Raw genomic sequence first — 16,747 nt, 5'->3', positions numbered from 1 at the left:
GTCTTATATTAAATACAATTGTCCCTTGCTATCTGCAGAATACCTATGGACACAATCTGCAGATGTTCAAGTCCCTTATATAAAATGGCACAGTGTTTTTATGTCAACAATTTACAACCTCTTATATGTACAGGATTGAAATACCCAGATCCCCATGTGTGTAAAGTTCACAGCACACTGGACTAGAATAAAGGAGACCAAAACCCGTAGCTTCCTTCTAAGCTGTTCTCTTACTGATTTATATTTTTCCATTTCTATTGATGGTTCTTTTTATCCAGATGTGTCTAGATATTCTTGTCCCTGTCTATTTTTCCTACTCTCATGAACTATCCAAACAAAGCCAATTACAACAACAAAGCATCCTCACTCCTTAAAAGGCCATATGGGAAAATTTAATCTTCCATTTCTTCAACAACGGGTCGGTTGCTCCCTGCCTATCATCTGTCTCCTTTCATTGCCTCCTGTTGTTGTAAAGAAATCAAGCTGAAGTGCTGTAAGTATAGACTTTAAGTCATAATAAATCATTCAGATGTCAAGAACTTTAATCTGCCAATCTGAGGGCAGAGAGATTGATTGGAAGATTGTAAAAGCTTCACTTGTTATTTCTAATGGTTTGTATGCTAGATCTCTCCCCCGCCTCTCTTCTTGCTTAAGATAGGTTGGGAGATGTATCAGTGTATTTTCCTGCATGGAAAGCTAAGTGAGTTAACATCAAAGGAATGTCTGCTCCAACTCTTCCAGGGAAAACTTTAGTCACTATAGAGTAAGCATTAAACAGTACTGTGGAAGTCATTTAATTCAATATTTTCATCTTAAAGAACTGAGACCTACAGAGAAGCCATGTCTCTTGTCCGATCTCATAGATAGTTTGGGACAGAAACACGGAAAATTGCCAAGTCTTCTGATTCTTACCATAGTCTTCTTTTCAGTAAATTAAAATGACCCTTCTTTGGATCTATATTACAAAGTAAAAAACAGTTGTGCAAATAATACAAGTCTTTAAAAATAGAATGAGTCAAACTGCATGTATTTTATCCCAGTACTTGGGAGGCAGAAGCAAGCAGATATCTGAGATCATGACCAACATCATCTACTGAGCAAGTTCCAGGACAGCCAGGGCTACACAGAAAAACCCTGTCTATTTCAAATGGATAGATAGATAGATAGATAGATAGATAGATAGATAGATAGATAGATAGATAGATAGATAGATAATAGATAGGCAGACATATAGGTAAATATAGACAGATAGATAGACTAAGTCAAAGACTCTTGATGACAATTTTCCCTCAGAAGCTTGCGTACAACCTTGCAGGACTGTAAGTGTTGCAGCAGGGAGGAAGTTTCTAGCTTTTATCCAACTTATTTCTCTGTCCTACAACTGTGAAGCATATGGTGCACCCAACAATAAGATCTTAACATCTAGGTCTTATGTACTACGAACCACAATGGCAATTGCCTGTGTTGTTCTAGGAGCCCCAGGGGTCTCCCTGACCAACAAGTTATAAGAAGATGGCTTATTTCTGACACTTATCATTTCATTTAATAATGCAGGGCTTCTGTGAGCAACTTTATCCCCCTATGCAGGGTATTCAAATCTTTAACTTTTAAAACTATTTTTACCAAGTATCGTATTTCCTTTTCACTTTTTCACACAATATCAGTTTGGGATAACACTCCTCTCCACCTACTTTTCTTCCCATCTCCCTGCTCTCTCTCCCCACTTAAATTCTTCCATGTCCATATTCCTCATTCTACTTCCCTATTAATGTGTTCTATTAGTATCTACCCTTAATAAAGCCTTTTTATCCCACTTTCACAGGTCCCTTTCTTATTTTCTGCTTCTATACACAATGATTTCTTTGTAAATGAGCATATATAAAAACTGAAGCTAGGGCCCACATGAGAGAATGCATGTGGTGTTTGTCTTTCTGAACTTGGTCATTTCACTTAATATAATATTTCCCAATTCCATTAATTTTCTTCCAAATTTTATAATTCCATTTCTCCTTTTGGTTGAATAAAATTCCACTATATATGTAATATTTAAGCATGTATATTATATATCACATTTCTATTATTTATTTATCAGTTTATCTATATCCAAGTGGTTTAAATTTCATTATTGTGAATAGAATAACAATACACTAGGCAAAATGTGCTCACTGGTGCAATAATGTGAGTCTGATATTGGAGTAACTAACAACTTTATGATTAAAATTAATGTCAGTTCCACAGAGGAAATTCTTGTCTAGTACTATAATTCCAGTGCTTTAGTTACTTTTCCAGTTGCTCTGATAAAATGTCTCAGACGAAAGTAACTGAAGGGATAAAGGCTTTATTTTGGCTCACAATTCCAGATACAGTCCAACATAGAATAGAAGTCATGGCAACAGAATTTTGAGGCAGCTGATCACACTATATCCACAGACAGGGAGCAGAAGGAAATGAAGGCTCATGTTCAGCTAGTTTTCTCCTTTCTATTCAATCTAGAACCCAAGCAAGAAAAGGTGCTGCTCACATTTAGGGTAGTTCTTCCCATCTCAATATAGATCATCACACCCAACCAATGGTTGAGTAGGTCATCAACTCAGGTAGAGAAACTACAACTGTTATTTGACTAAATGGACACAATATGCCAATCAAACAACCTTCTCAATAATTTTGTTCATGGTCCTAGATTAGTTTTCTTATGGTCAGACAAGCTTTTTTTTGCAGTAAATAGTGGCAACTGTACATTTTCATAACTGAACAAATTGCTGAGAATAAGTGACTGTTGAATGTCCATAAATGGAATATCTATATCACCCACAGAGAGGCTCCCAGAAGAACATGAGAAAGTGAGGGGGATTGATTTGAGAACTTAATGTGAGAAGTGGAATGATGTGGAATACTGTCTCGCACCCTTGAACTCGGGGTAGCTGTGGCTACTTAAACAATACCATCATAAGATTTGGACATGTCAGCATTCTATCATGAGGCTTCATCTTTTCCCTGAGGAATTGTAGAAACTTGTTGATTGTTACCAGGTGAGAAGAAGTCATTTTCTTCAGTGGTGTAGCCACCAGTAAGTTGTACGCAATACAGTAAATAACCTCCTACCAGCATTTAGGCAGGCAACCCTAATCAAGCTCATTAAGTCAATTAAAAAAAAAAAAGGGCATGAAAGGAGAATGTTGAATAGATGAAGGGTGGTGGGAGTGGAGGAGAGATATGAAAGGGTAATGGAGGAGTAGATATTTTCTTTTTTTTCTTTTTCTTTTTTTTTTTTTTTTTTTGGTTTTTCGAGACAGGGTTTTTCTGTGGCTTTGGAGCCTGTCCTGGAACTAGCTCTGTAGACCAGGCTGGTCTCGAACTCACAGAGATCCGCCTGCCTCTGCCTCCCGAGTGCTGGGATTAAAGGCGTGCGCCACCAACGCCCGGCTAGGAGTAGATATTTTCAAAGTACAATGCATAAATGTCACAACAAATCCCATATCACATATAATTAATATATGTATATACTAATGAAACATCACAAGGTATAATAAATGCAAGTGGAGATAAAGATAAATAACAGAAAACTTGCCTTTTCAATCCAGAGTAGTAGAAAGTCAAGCAAACAAAAACAAAGAACACAGGTATCTTCTTTAGATTTCTCATAGATACCTAGAAAAGACAAGAGAATTTATGTACCATTCAGGATCCCATAAGGAAGCTAGACCAGCATGCTCAACTGAAGTACATTGAAAGAAGCTTCATGAACTTTACAGAAGTAAGATAGTGAGCTGAGCACTAGCATTCACCTCTTACTGTTTCCAGACTACTGATGCAATGTGAGTGGTTGACTCATGCCCCCACCTTCCTACCACACCACACTTTACAGTGTTTTTACAAGAAAAGATCCAGGAGTCCTGAAAAGGTTTTAGTTTCACTATTACATCAGGCCTGAAAAGATGATGGAAAAGAGTTTCTTCTAGAAGGAGTGTTACATGGAAAGGGCTCCCAGGGGGAGACAACTTTTTACTTGGGGATAATTTTAGCCCATGACATCCTGAAGGGAGGAAAGTAGGGAAATAAATACTCAAAATTCTCCCTCCTTCTACTGATGTCCTAATGGTGCACCTCATTTATCTAATACACTAGGACACAAGAAAGCAAGGAAGCCCAGGAATATATTCTACACAAGTTGTATTAGTTAATTTTCTTGTTGACATGGCAAAATACATGACAAAAACAGCTTCAAGAAGGGTGTGTTTATTTCGGCCCAGTTTGCCAGGACAGAATACAGTCCATCATGGCTGGAAACTCATGGCACCAACAACAACTGGCTCTAGCTGTGGTGACAGAATCATGCATCAACTGGTCACATTACATCAATACTCAGGAAGCAGCAAGAGATAAATGCTAGTGTTCAGCCCCCTTTCTTGTTTTTTTTCCTTTTTGTGGGCCTCAGCACAGATGCTTCTGCTTACACTTGGGGTTAGTCTTCCTTTACAGTTAAACTTCAGATGGAGGTCCTCTCCATATATAGTCAGAGAAATATCTGTATACTAGGCGATTATCAAGTTGTGAATCAAAATCGACCACCACAAGTCAATTTTCTAACATATAGAGTAATATAAAAAAAAGATAGAGCAGACAAAGGGAAGATGCCTAGTGTGATCTGACTGGAGAAAGGAAATAAGCACATACTAAGCAGTTTCCACAATTTAGACATTGTCCTTGGAAGTTGAGGAACATAATATTTTTCTCGTGAAAATGCCTGAAGCCAAAATCTCAGAACAATCAGTAAGGTCACATAGCTAGTATTTTGAATCTAAATATCAATGGTTATATTTGTGAATAGACCCATTTGACTCTACAGGGGATGCTCTCAATTACTTCAGGTCATTGCCTCAATAATAGTAAAAAATGTAGAGCAATTCTCTTTGTGTCCCAAAGGTTAACAATGGGTTAGACCCATGAGATTATGTTCCAGCAGCTATAAATAATGTAAAAGGTGTACCCACCATTTAATTCCTCTTTATTCAACGTATCCAATATATCTAGCCTTTATCTCCTGTTCCTATAAGTATTCCTGCTGAGGTGTTAACAGATAACTAATTTGTTAACCAATAATTTAGTACTAACCAATACTATTTTAAGGCATTAACTATTTACAAATAAATTTGCATTTTAGAACTTTTTTCCTTGTCAATTTTCTCCCATTTATACCTTCTCAGAATAAATTTGTATGGAACTTGGCAATTAATTGGAAAGGCGACTATAATCCTATGTTGCTCTTTAAAGCATCTGAGGCTGCATTTGTTGTAGTGAATACAAATTTATAAACCCTTACTTAGTTACAAAGAAGCAACTTGATTTTTGATTTACTATTTTGTCATGCTCAAGAGCCTCAATACCCCTAATATTGTTCAAGCTAAGTTCTAGCCACCCTGAAATTGAAGTTTGCTCATCTGTTCATGTTATACATAGGGAAACTAGTGATCCTCAAGGTAATGATTTATTTATATATTAAACTTTTCATTAGGTCTGACTTGATCTTCTTAAAAAGGCTAACCCATCTCCTCCCTCAGATGGTTAATTGTGCAGCCTCAATGTACCTGTCAGAGGGAGATTTTGCTGAATGTTTCCCTCTGGTTCCTCAATGCCTTCCACAAAATGTCCATACTATAGATGGTCATTGTAGGTGCCACAGGGATGTCTACAGCAGATTGTTTCAGGAGCGCCTGACATTTGGGGAGTCTTCTTGAGATTCATTGTCAATGACTATGAAATTTGCCATTATTCTGTTAGCATTTAACTCCCCATCCCTTTGTTAATCCCAGACTTCTTAGTACTCTTTGCTTTCTTACTGGTTTATCCCCTACCAGGATGTGTGGAGACTTAACACCTCCATTATAGCTCTTCAGGACCCAGTAAATGGCCCCTAGCCCTCTCAGTGTTATTATGGATCTACAACCATATTTACTCTACTACTGCTAAATTGGGTGGATAAAGAATACCACACAAGTTTCCCCTCCATGATTCACAAACCAGAAAGTTAATCAGACACCTTAATGGTATGGAGCATGAAGTTGCCATCTTTATTTTATGGAAGTGTTTATTTTGCCTTATTGTTCTAGAAAAATAAGAGTCCACCATTGATGAGAGACATGGGGACAACTATGAGGCAAAAGCAGGAATTTGAGAGCTCGCATCTTCAAATGAAGTCATATATCAGAGAATGAAAAGGAAGTGTGGTGACGCCATAAACACTCAAATCCTGTTTCCAGTGACATACTTTCTCTAGCACATCTCCATCTCCCAAAGGTTTCGCACCACCATACACACAGACATCTTCCTCCCTGAACATTCCAAGCTCCTCTGAGAATCAAAACAGCATTTGATTTCCTGAGTGTCAGCACCTTCTCTTAAGTTAGTAGTGACCCCTCTCTCTACATAATGACTGACTGGCAGGGAGACAGTACATTCACACTATTATATTTTGTTTTCGGCATGTAAAGAGAAATTTCAACTTCATCAAAGTCTGGCTTTTGAAATGTTAACTCACTGTAAACTTGAATAATTGCCATTTAAAACTCAGAGGTGAAGATGATGTCTGAGATCATACAAGTCTTCCACTGAAACAACTGATTCACTAAATAGAAAGGTCACAAACAGAAATTATCAGAAGCAATTGGCCACAAAAAATGCTGAATACAGCAAAAGTACACAGGGGATATTTTCTTTTCACTCATATTTAAACAAAAAATATTTAAAGCACCTATCATATATAAGATGCTTTTCTGGGTGTAGAAGAAGGATTCTGAGATTGAAGTTAGTCTGAGCCACATAAGGGGACTCTGTCTAAAAACATGAATAATGTGTATCTGTGCAGTAGCTGGAATCACAGATTTACCATAAAATAAAACGATTGCCGGCTCCAAGGAGGAGCCATGGTCCTTCCCAGAGCCATAACAGACTGAGCTGGACAAAGAGAGCCACAGGCAGGCTCTAGGAGATCCATCCAAGGCTCCATGGACTAAACGCGGGCTGTCTGGTGCCAGGCAGATAGGCACTACTATTATGGTGAGTAAATGTATAGTGCGTTGTGTGTGTGTGTGTGTGTGTGTGTGAGAGAGAGAGAGAGAGAGAGAGAGAGAGAGAGAGAGAGAGAGAGAGAGAGAGAGAGAGAGAGAGAGAGAGAGAGAGAGAATGAATGATGTGCTATGGACAGAGCCATATCTGAAGAGGTGAGAGCGATGAGGGTGGGCTGAGGTGGGTGGCTTCATTGCTACCCAGGGCAGTGGTGTCTGGGTTCATAGCCTGATGCAGCCTAAGTCTGTGTTGTTGTCCAGGGTTTCTGATATCACAGAAGGCTGTATAAACTTGGTCCCGCCCCTCACTGGATGCAACACTGGGGAGAACTGATCCTGCCCTTCACCAGGTCCACCACTTAGGAGAGAGGGTCCTACACCTCACTTGGGCAGCACAATAGAGCTGACGCTGTTCACAAGGACATGGACAGGTGGGGGACTTAACCCAACCCCTTAGCCACACAGCGGAATTGACCCTGTAGGCAGGGGTGTGGATGAACAAGCCCAGAAGGCACGAGAAGGGCATAGTTGGTACCGCCTCTCTCATCTGCAGTGTGGTGGGGGGGCAAATGAAGGATTACCTCCCCCCTCGCCCCTACCACCTTCAGCTGGCAAGGGAGCAGACCCCTCCCTTTACCAGCTGCAACACTAGGGAAAGCGAGGCCTGCATTTCATCTGGGCAGCACAACACAGTAGACCCTGTTAACGGAGGCACAGGTGAGCTGGCCCCAAGAACATGAGAATGGGAAATATGACCCTATCCCTCATCTGCCATATAGCGGCATGGGTGGAAGAGAGATGCCCTCCCCGCAACCACACCTCCTGCCCCTCTATGCCTGAGGCAGGTGTGAGAGTGTCCTTGAGGTCAAAAGAGCAGGAGCAGCCAGGAGATCAGACCGGGCTCCTCACCTGAGCAGCACAATAGAGTTGACCCTGCTGGCCGAGGTGTGGATGAGCCAGGAAGTTGTGAGCATGGGAGAACTCTTTTCACTACTCTACCATGCAGTGGTGTGGGAGAGGGAGAGATGCTTCCTTTACCCCTTGCCACTCATTGCCTGTGACAGACACGAGGGAGCCGACCCTCCCCGTTACCAGCTGCCACACTCAGGAAAGCAGGTTCTGCTCCTCACCTGGACAGCACAGTAGAGCTGACCCTGTTGATTGGGTACAGGGTGAATCGGTCGAGAACTTGGGCCTGGGAGATCTGGCCTCAGCCCTCATCTGCACAGGGGGTGTCCTTCCCCCAACTCCACCCCCTGCCCCTCACTGTTTGTGGCAGGTGGGAGAGCTTGTGCTGCGGTCATAAGAGCTGGAGAGCTATCCCTGGCCCTCAGAAGCTAAAGCACTCAAGAGAGTGACCACTGCACCTCATCTGGACAACACAGTAGAGCTAGTCCTGAAGGTGCAGGTGTGGGAGAGTGGACCCTGAGGGTGTGAAAGCAGAACTGCCCCTGCCCCTTGCCCATCACTGCAAGTGGTGAACTAGCTGGGGCAATGCTGGAGAGCTCACCCTAGTGGTTAATAAAGGGGAGAGCTGGTGGGTTGACCAACCCTGCAACTACCCAGGCCTAGATTTAGGGCTATGAGTTGGTCCACCTCAGCATCCAACCCTATCTGTGATCTGCTGGAGCACATGATTGGCTGGTCCTCCAGACCCAAAGCTGCAGTATCTTCACGACACAGGGCAACAGCAGGATAACCACAAGGAGTCCCAGTGACAGCCAGCATCGATTGTGTAGCAGAAGCCAGAGTCCTCGAACAAAATCAGTGATTCTTTGCAATGAACACTTGCAAGAAAAAATATATGACATATATTTACCGCGTGACTCACGGTGTCACACTACAGCTTCCATGACGAGATTTTTCCCTATTTTTTTCTTTTTGTCTCTTAAATTTTATTTTATTTTATTTTAGGGGAGGTGGAAAGAGCAGAGGGCTGATACAAAGGGGCAGAATGAGTGGGAATGAGATGCATAATATGAAAGACACAAAGAATAAAAAGAAAGTTAAAAAACTGTTTACAAAAAATACAGAAAATTATTTTTATTTAGACTCAATACAATTGCACGCCAGCATGGCCCATCTTCATTTAGTCTAAGAATAAAGTACTACGTCTGTCTGTTTTTGTCTGGATAGCTAGGAGTTAACCTGAAAATCCTATTATTTTTTCAAAATTTATGACTCAAAATCCTATGAGTCCAATTTCCTGCCTTAGTGAGTACAGTATAGTAAGTTACATTAGTGAACAAAATTCAATATTTGAAGATTACAGATATTGCCGGGTCTTGAAGTCATCTTTCCAACCATCAATGGAATCAGTCCAGACTAGTAATGTAGTTGTAAAAGGCTTAAAAGATTATGTTTAATCTATATGAACACATAGTACACTAGAAATGCCATAAAAATAAAACAATAGAAGATGGTTATCTTTTTATATACCTTATTCTGCAAAAAATACAATTTCTTGAAAGGGTTGGCTCAAGAGTCCTTGTTAAAAAGACAGTCCTATTATTCATTTGGATACTTGTTTGAAGTTTGTAGTAATGAGATTTCGAACTTTATCATATAAAATTTTACTTCAAATAATGCTGCAAACTTCTTGGCCACACTAGTAATCCTTATTGAAAGATCTTTAAGACTTTTTCACCATTACCACTTTGCTTTATTGAGTCTCGAATGCAATGAGTTTTTATCTTTCCAAAAGTACCTTTAATAAACTGTTTATAAACTTTTTAGAGACCCAAATAATGTATCACAGAAATGTTATTCGTAATTTCCCCTGATTTTATTGTGCTACCCCATTCTGTTCATAATCAGCATTTTTTTTCTAATTTGAGGGAAGGTGCAATCAGGTAAAAGAATTTTTAGACAGGCCATTGGGATTGTTTTGTCCTTTCTCTCTAAGAGAATAATTACGTATTCTACTTAAGTAAACACTTGGTGTTTAAAAAAGATTTCAAATTACAGCCAGGCAAAAACATGAAAGGTAGAGTCACTTACATGTTTATGTGAGATTTCATTTCTCTTTTTTTAATTGCTAAACAAAATTTGCAGAGTTGAAAAGGGCTAGTTTGACAACCCTGGAGCAAAGGTGATTGTTTATTAGCCATTATAGTCTTAACCAATTGCAAAACACTTTAAGACTAAAAGGGGGAGCAATTGTAGGGTTTCTGAGGAATAGAAGTGGGGGAAGTGAAAAGTTGCCTAGCAATTAAGACAAAATCTTGTATTAAAAAGAAAAGAATGCACCCCTCTTTTACTTACCATTAGCTTCCATAAAGCAGTCTAGTTGACCTTATATCAAATAAAAGCCATTATATTAGTGTACAGATGTTTATTTCTGAGCTCAACCTTAAGTCCCTCCTTGCAGGAGTTGTTTGGGGAAAATTAAACTACTGATATCTGTGCACCAAGACCAGGATACTCCCAAATGCAAATGAGGAAGGGCTCAAGAATGTGACAGAAAATGTCTCCACAGTAGCTGGGATGTTTCTAGCAGTAGCAGCAGACGCAGGGAAATCCAAGTGGGAGTATGGTGAATGCCAGCCAGCAGAAGCCAAGAAGCACAGGACTTATCTGCTAATCACATTCAAACCTACACCTCGCCAGAAAGCTCTATCCCAAATTCCCCAAGTAAGGCTCAGTTCGGGGGTCAGTTTTTCCAAGAGCTTTCTGTAAAAAGATTATTTTTTAGTGGAAATATAAGCTTCATAGAACAGTAAGGGGAAAATATAAATCTCTTCTCCATCTTGAACTCACTTTTCCTGCTGTGTTTTAAGCAAAAGAAAAACACATTAGAAATGACTCCAGTGCCAGACTCTGGACTCTGCAGCTCCTTCTCTCTCTAATCAGGCCACAGTTGGCTGACAGTCAGGAAATAAGCCCTTCTTTGAAGGTGCAGCCAGCGCAGGTTACAGCAAATGACTAATATGATCTAATCTTTCAGCAATTTTGACAGTTTTCAATTCTGGAAGATTCATATATGTCTGTTTAACTTTCTGATTCTGTCCAGGGCCTGCTCATTGAACTATCCTTCAAGATCCAATCTTCTCAAATATTGTAAGTCTTTTCATTATCAAACTCCAGTGTGATACCAGGTTTCACAATGTGTCCAGCCCAGGAACTTCCATTTGGGGTACATTGAAATGCCAAGGAAAATATCTAAAGGCCAAGGATTTATTGGTAGAAGTAGAAAACCACCCAATCAATTAATGAACCCTCACTGAACTGATATTAGGTACAGTTGTTACTGGATTAATTACTGTGAGTGGTACCATCACTCATCAATATCTAAGATATAACTAAGGCTTACATGTTCAAAAATCTATACACACACACACACACACACACACACACCACATTCTCACTGATCTAAAAAAAGGGTGAAATCTTTAATTCCATAACTAGAGATAAAGCTTAGAAGGGTGTTCCTTGTGTAAAGGAAAAGTTAATTTGAATCCATACTGAATCCTGAATGGTTAATTTAAATCCATACTGAATCCTAGCTAACTACATTACAACTATTCCTCGGGGAAGGTTTTAATAGAGAAGAAAGGAAAAGGAGACCAGATTGGACTAGTAACTTTAAAGGAGAGGGAGTAAAGATTGGTGACAGTGACTGGAGGAGTGAGACCACAAAGTGAAAAGCCAGTAAGAAGGGAGACCCAGGACCCCCAAAGATGAACTTTGACAATGACATCATCTTCTCAAAGGCAATTTAGTGTAGAATCTGCAAGAATTGTACATTTTCTTTGGAATCTAGCAATTAAATATTTATCTAAAGACTTATTAAAATAAAAACACTGTTTGAAGTATAAAGCAGAATTACTAATCTTAAAATTGCCAGGGTGCTAAGATATATATAAAAATGAGCTGTTCCTGAAAGGTTTTTCAGACTCATTGGTACGCATGGTTTATTTTCTTTGGCCAACTCAAAGTACCCTTTTTTACATTAATAACTCCATTTTGCACTCCACTATCAGATCAAGTCCCAAAGGAACTTTATTTACAGGTTGATGCATGCAGTTCCAAAATTTGCCAGTGTACAACTTAGGCTCCATCTATACTTATTCCTATCTTAGTATTCAGGGGGCTAGGTGGTGACTTGTACCCACACTGTGTGCAGATTCTGCTGAAGAGAGTGGCAGTGGGGAACCCAATGCATCTCTCCCCTGAAAGAACAAATGACTTAGTCAGAAAGCTTAAGACTGCCTATTTACATCAGAGTGCCTTCTCTCTGATGAAGAGTAGCATCCTCTTATGGACCCATTTCCTCTCAATTGTCAACCTTTGGACTGCAACATTTGATCATTTCTGTAGAAGCGGTATGCTCCTTTTTTTGTTCCATCACTGTCTCTTTTAAAAGCTTAGAATAGTTGGTAAAGAGAACACTCACGTACACCTTACAACATGAAGGGTTGTTATGAGCTCCACAGGAAAAAAGACACTTCATATTTAGAGGAGCAAAAATTAGAGGAGGACTTTGTGCCTATCTTTCATCCCTATGACAGACAGTAATCTCTCTCCTGCTGCTAGATTTCAGGGCAACAAGGTCTGTGTGAGTTGCTATGAAATTCATTATCATATATTTATGCTAGAAAAATGCAATTGAGCTACCCTTCATGTGCACTATATTTACAATAATTATCCCAATAAAACCTTATTCATATAAATGACAAAGAACTCCAAGAGAGAAAAGAATTTTTTTCCATTATTGGATTATATCTCAGAAGTGAGGACAACAATAACCACATAAACGAAGTACAGCACAACACAGCCTTCTCAGGGGTGGCATAGTTAGCAGTCTTCTTCAGTATACCCACCCCTTAGTCAAACGATCTTTCAAGGTAATGTAGCATCTGACAAATCAGGTCACAGTCCAGCCAGCTCAACTGAGTTTTCATGCTGCTTCACTATGTTAATGATAAAGCTCCAACAGAGCAATAAGGAAGATATTGGGCTAGGTCTGTCTCTAACCAACAGTCTGACCTTAATCACTATTGTTCTGTTGTCTGCACAGCAGGAAACATTCCACTTGAACACAAGGGCACCCAATATTTCTGTCCACTGAAACTGGAAATATGATAACTAATATTAAAACAATTTGAATGCATAAAACATAAGATGAATGCAAATGGAATTGTTCTTTTTGACTCTGTAGGAAAATGGTGCTCATTAGGAAAAAAATAATGCCTAATTTTCTGCCAAAGAATATATACAAAAGACCACGGAATGGATTATAGGGTTTTGGTCAACTGTCAATTCAGTCCTTCCCTCAATTTTTCTTCCCTTCTAAGCTCTTTCCCTGTGAATCTCTCCTACTCATTGCTCCAAAGATGATCTATTTCTTTGTGTCTGGTGATGCTATCGAGATGGTGGAGATCAACATAATTCTTGTCTGCCTGCAGATATACTACTTGTTCTTCCAGGGTGCTTTTAGAATTCTCTCTTTTCAGTGTTTATTTTGAGTATCTCATGTGGGATTTGCTCCTGCTTAACATTCCATGGCTGTTTTCAACTTGATGTCTTTTATTCTTTTTCATTTCCAGACAGTTCATCTCTACTCTTCCATAAACCAATAATTTCTCTCTATATTTTTATTTTTCCCAGTTTTCAGATCCTTTTTGCTTGAAATTGGAATATTTAATTCTGTCTTCTTTTTTATAATTTCTGTATCTTATTTTTTAAATAAGCATTTTAAAGTCCCTCGATTTTGTTCTTAATGTATTTGTGTTTGTTAGCTGCATTCATCCTGAAAGATAAATCCAGACCCCTCTAGCAGGAAAAATAGAGCCAAAGATCTAGCAGGAAGAGAAGATCCAAAAATCTAGGTTAGCAGGTTCAGTGACTCTGTTCCAGGAACTAGCTGGCCATAAAGTTAGATTATAATCTTGAGAATAATCTTGAGAAATGGGGAGTTACCCCCTTGTGATTATCACTGGTATTTTCAGAATTTTCCAATGATGCCCTCTCTACCCCCCTTGGGTTGTGGTTTCTTCCCCTAAACACCCCTTCTCCCAGCTACTGGGGGTCGAACTCCTCTACCCCTGTGTGGAAAATGAGTTTCGGCCCCAGTGCGCTGGTTCCTGTCAATAAACCTCATGTGATTGCAGCAAGGACAGTCTCTCGTGAGTTCCTGGGGGGTGGTGTTATCCCAAGATTTGAGTGAGAGTCTCCCCACTCTGGGGGTCTTTCAATCCCTACCATTGATTCCATCAATTGCATTCTTCATTTAAACTACTGGATTTTGTGATTAAAGTCTCCACTTTTGTCCACAGTGTAACAACTAACACGACTTGCCCTCCTACAAATGGCATAAAAACTGGACAAAAATACAAGAAACAGTAATGTTCAGACTGTAAAAAATAAGCATAGAACTGTGAACTTGAAATAAAGAAAACAAATAAAAAGTACTTTCCCCCCTGATTTCCCAGTTTGGTTACTGGAGGCATTTTCTGGAAAATAGGGTAGGTAGAAGCTCAAGTAGAGAATGGTGATCTTGATGATTTATGTCATATAGATAAGAAATCAATGCAAGTGAGGCAGTTGTGATCTGGAGGGCAAGGTAGAAGGGAGCTATAAAAAGAAAGTACTCCAGAGATTGACATAGCAATTCAAGAACTTTTGCAAATGCTGAGCTTTACATACATACAGTAAAACTCCCATGAGACAGGCCAAGAGCAACCATGGAGCTTTAATCTGAATGATTCCTAGAACCCAGTCAGGGAAAGAAAATGTTTACTTCCAATCAGTACGAGTGGAGAAATTTTGAACACCTAGACATATTAGTTAGTTTTTCATTATGAGAACAGAATACACGATACAGGCTACTTATAAAAAAAAGAAACCTTAATTTTCTTAGAGTTTTGGAGGTTTAATACTAGGCAGATTCATTGTTCATCCTCTGCTTAGGGTGGTGGATGGTATCACATTATGGTGGGATGGTGTAAGCTGCCTTATCTTGAACCAAAAAGCATAGGAAGAGTGGGCAGGCTTGTTCTGTCTATAATTGTTCTCCTGGAAAAACTGTTTTACCCTTTGTCTTGGTCATTGTTCTATAGCTGTGAAGAGACACCATGAGCATGGCAATTCTTACAAAAAGAAAGCGTTTAATTGAAGCTTACTTATAGTTTCAGATGTTTAGTCCATCGTCATCATGGTGGGGAGCATGGCAGCATGCAGGCACCCATGGTGCTGGAATAGTAGCTGAGAGTTGTACATCCTCATCTGAAGGCAGCAGGAAGAGAGAAACACCAGGTCTGGCTTAAACTTTTGAAAACCAAAACCCATCTCCAGTGACAAGCTTCCCTCAAGGCCACAGTTACCCCAATAAGACCACACCTCCTAATCTTTTCCAACACAACCACTCCCTAAGCATTCAAACATAGCCTATGGGGACTATTCCTATTCAAATGACCACTTCTCTTTTTTTTAAAAAAAAAAAGAATTTATTTATTTATTTATTTATTTATTTATTAAAGATTTCTGCCTCCTCCCCACCACCGCCTCCCATTTCCCTCCCCCTCCCCCAGTCAACTCCCCCTCCCTCATCAGCCCGAAGAGCAGTCAGGGTTCCCTGCCCTATGGGAAGTCCAAGGACCACCCACCTCCATCCAGGTCTAGTAAGGTGAGCATCCAAACTGCCTAGGCTCCCACAAAGCCAGTACGTGCAGTAGGATCAAAACCCAGTGCCACTGTTCTTGATTTCCCAGCAGTCCTCATTGTCCGCTATGTTCAGCGAGTCCGGTTTTGTTCCATGTTATTTCAGACCCAGTCCAGCTGGTCTTGGTGAGTTCCTGATAGAACATTCCCATTGTCTCAGTGTGTGGGTGCACCCCTCATGGTCCTGCATTCCTTGCTCGTGCTCTCTCTCCTTCTGCTCCTGATTTGGACCTTGAGATTTCTGTCCGGTGCTCCAATGTGGGATTCTGTCTCTGTCTCCTTTCATCGCCTGATGAAGGTTAATATTCAGGAGGATGACTATATGTTTTTCTTTGGGTTCACCTACTTATTTAGCTTCTCTAGGATCACGAATTATAGGCTCAATGTCCTTTGTTTATGGCTAGAAACCAATTATGAGTGAGTACATCCCATGTTCCTCTTTTTGGGTCTGGTTTACCTCACTCAGGATAGTGTTTTCTATTTCCGTCCATTTGCATGCAAAATTCAAGAAGTCATTGTTTTTTACTGCTGAGTAGTACTCTAATATGTATATATTCCATACTTTCTTCATCCATTCTTCCATTGAAGGGCATCTAGGTTGTTTCCAGGTTCTGGCTATTACAAACCACTTCTCTTAACTCGAGAATTCCCTATGAGGCCAAGTTCCCAAATACTGTCATACATGGACCCTTGGGAGGACACTCAAACCAAATCCAAATGCTGTACAAGACATTTGGGAAGAGCTCGTTAGTAGTGAGATAAACTTTTCCAAGTGTTTGAGAAAAATATTAAACAGTCTCTAAACTAAGACAACAAAATCCAAACACTCAAAAAATTCATAATATTTGTATCCAACTAAAATACACCTAGGCAAGCAAAATAGAACAATATGATCACTAAGAGAAATGACATATGACAAAAAAATATACACATTAACAAACTGATAAAACAGATACAGCTATCTGCCAAAAGAACATGTAGCAAAGTATGTTCGAGAGTTTAAAGAAAAATACGCATATAATAAA

This window comes from Microtus oregoni, unplaced genomic scaffold (genome assembly GCF_018167655.1).
Source record: "Microtus oregoni isolate MIOR12 unplaced genomic scaffold, Mior012 000050F_004, whole genome shotgun sequence".
Classification (NCBI taxonomy): Eukaryota; Metazoa; Chordata; class Mammalia; order Rodentia; family Cricetidae; genus Microtus; species Microtus oregoni.
Note: the sequence above shows the minus strand (reverse complement) of the source record.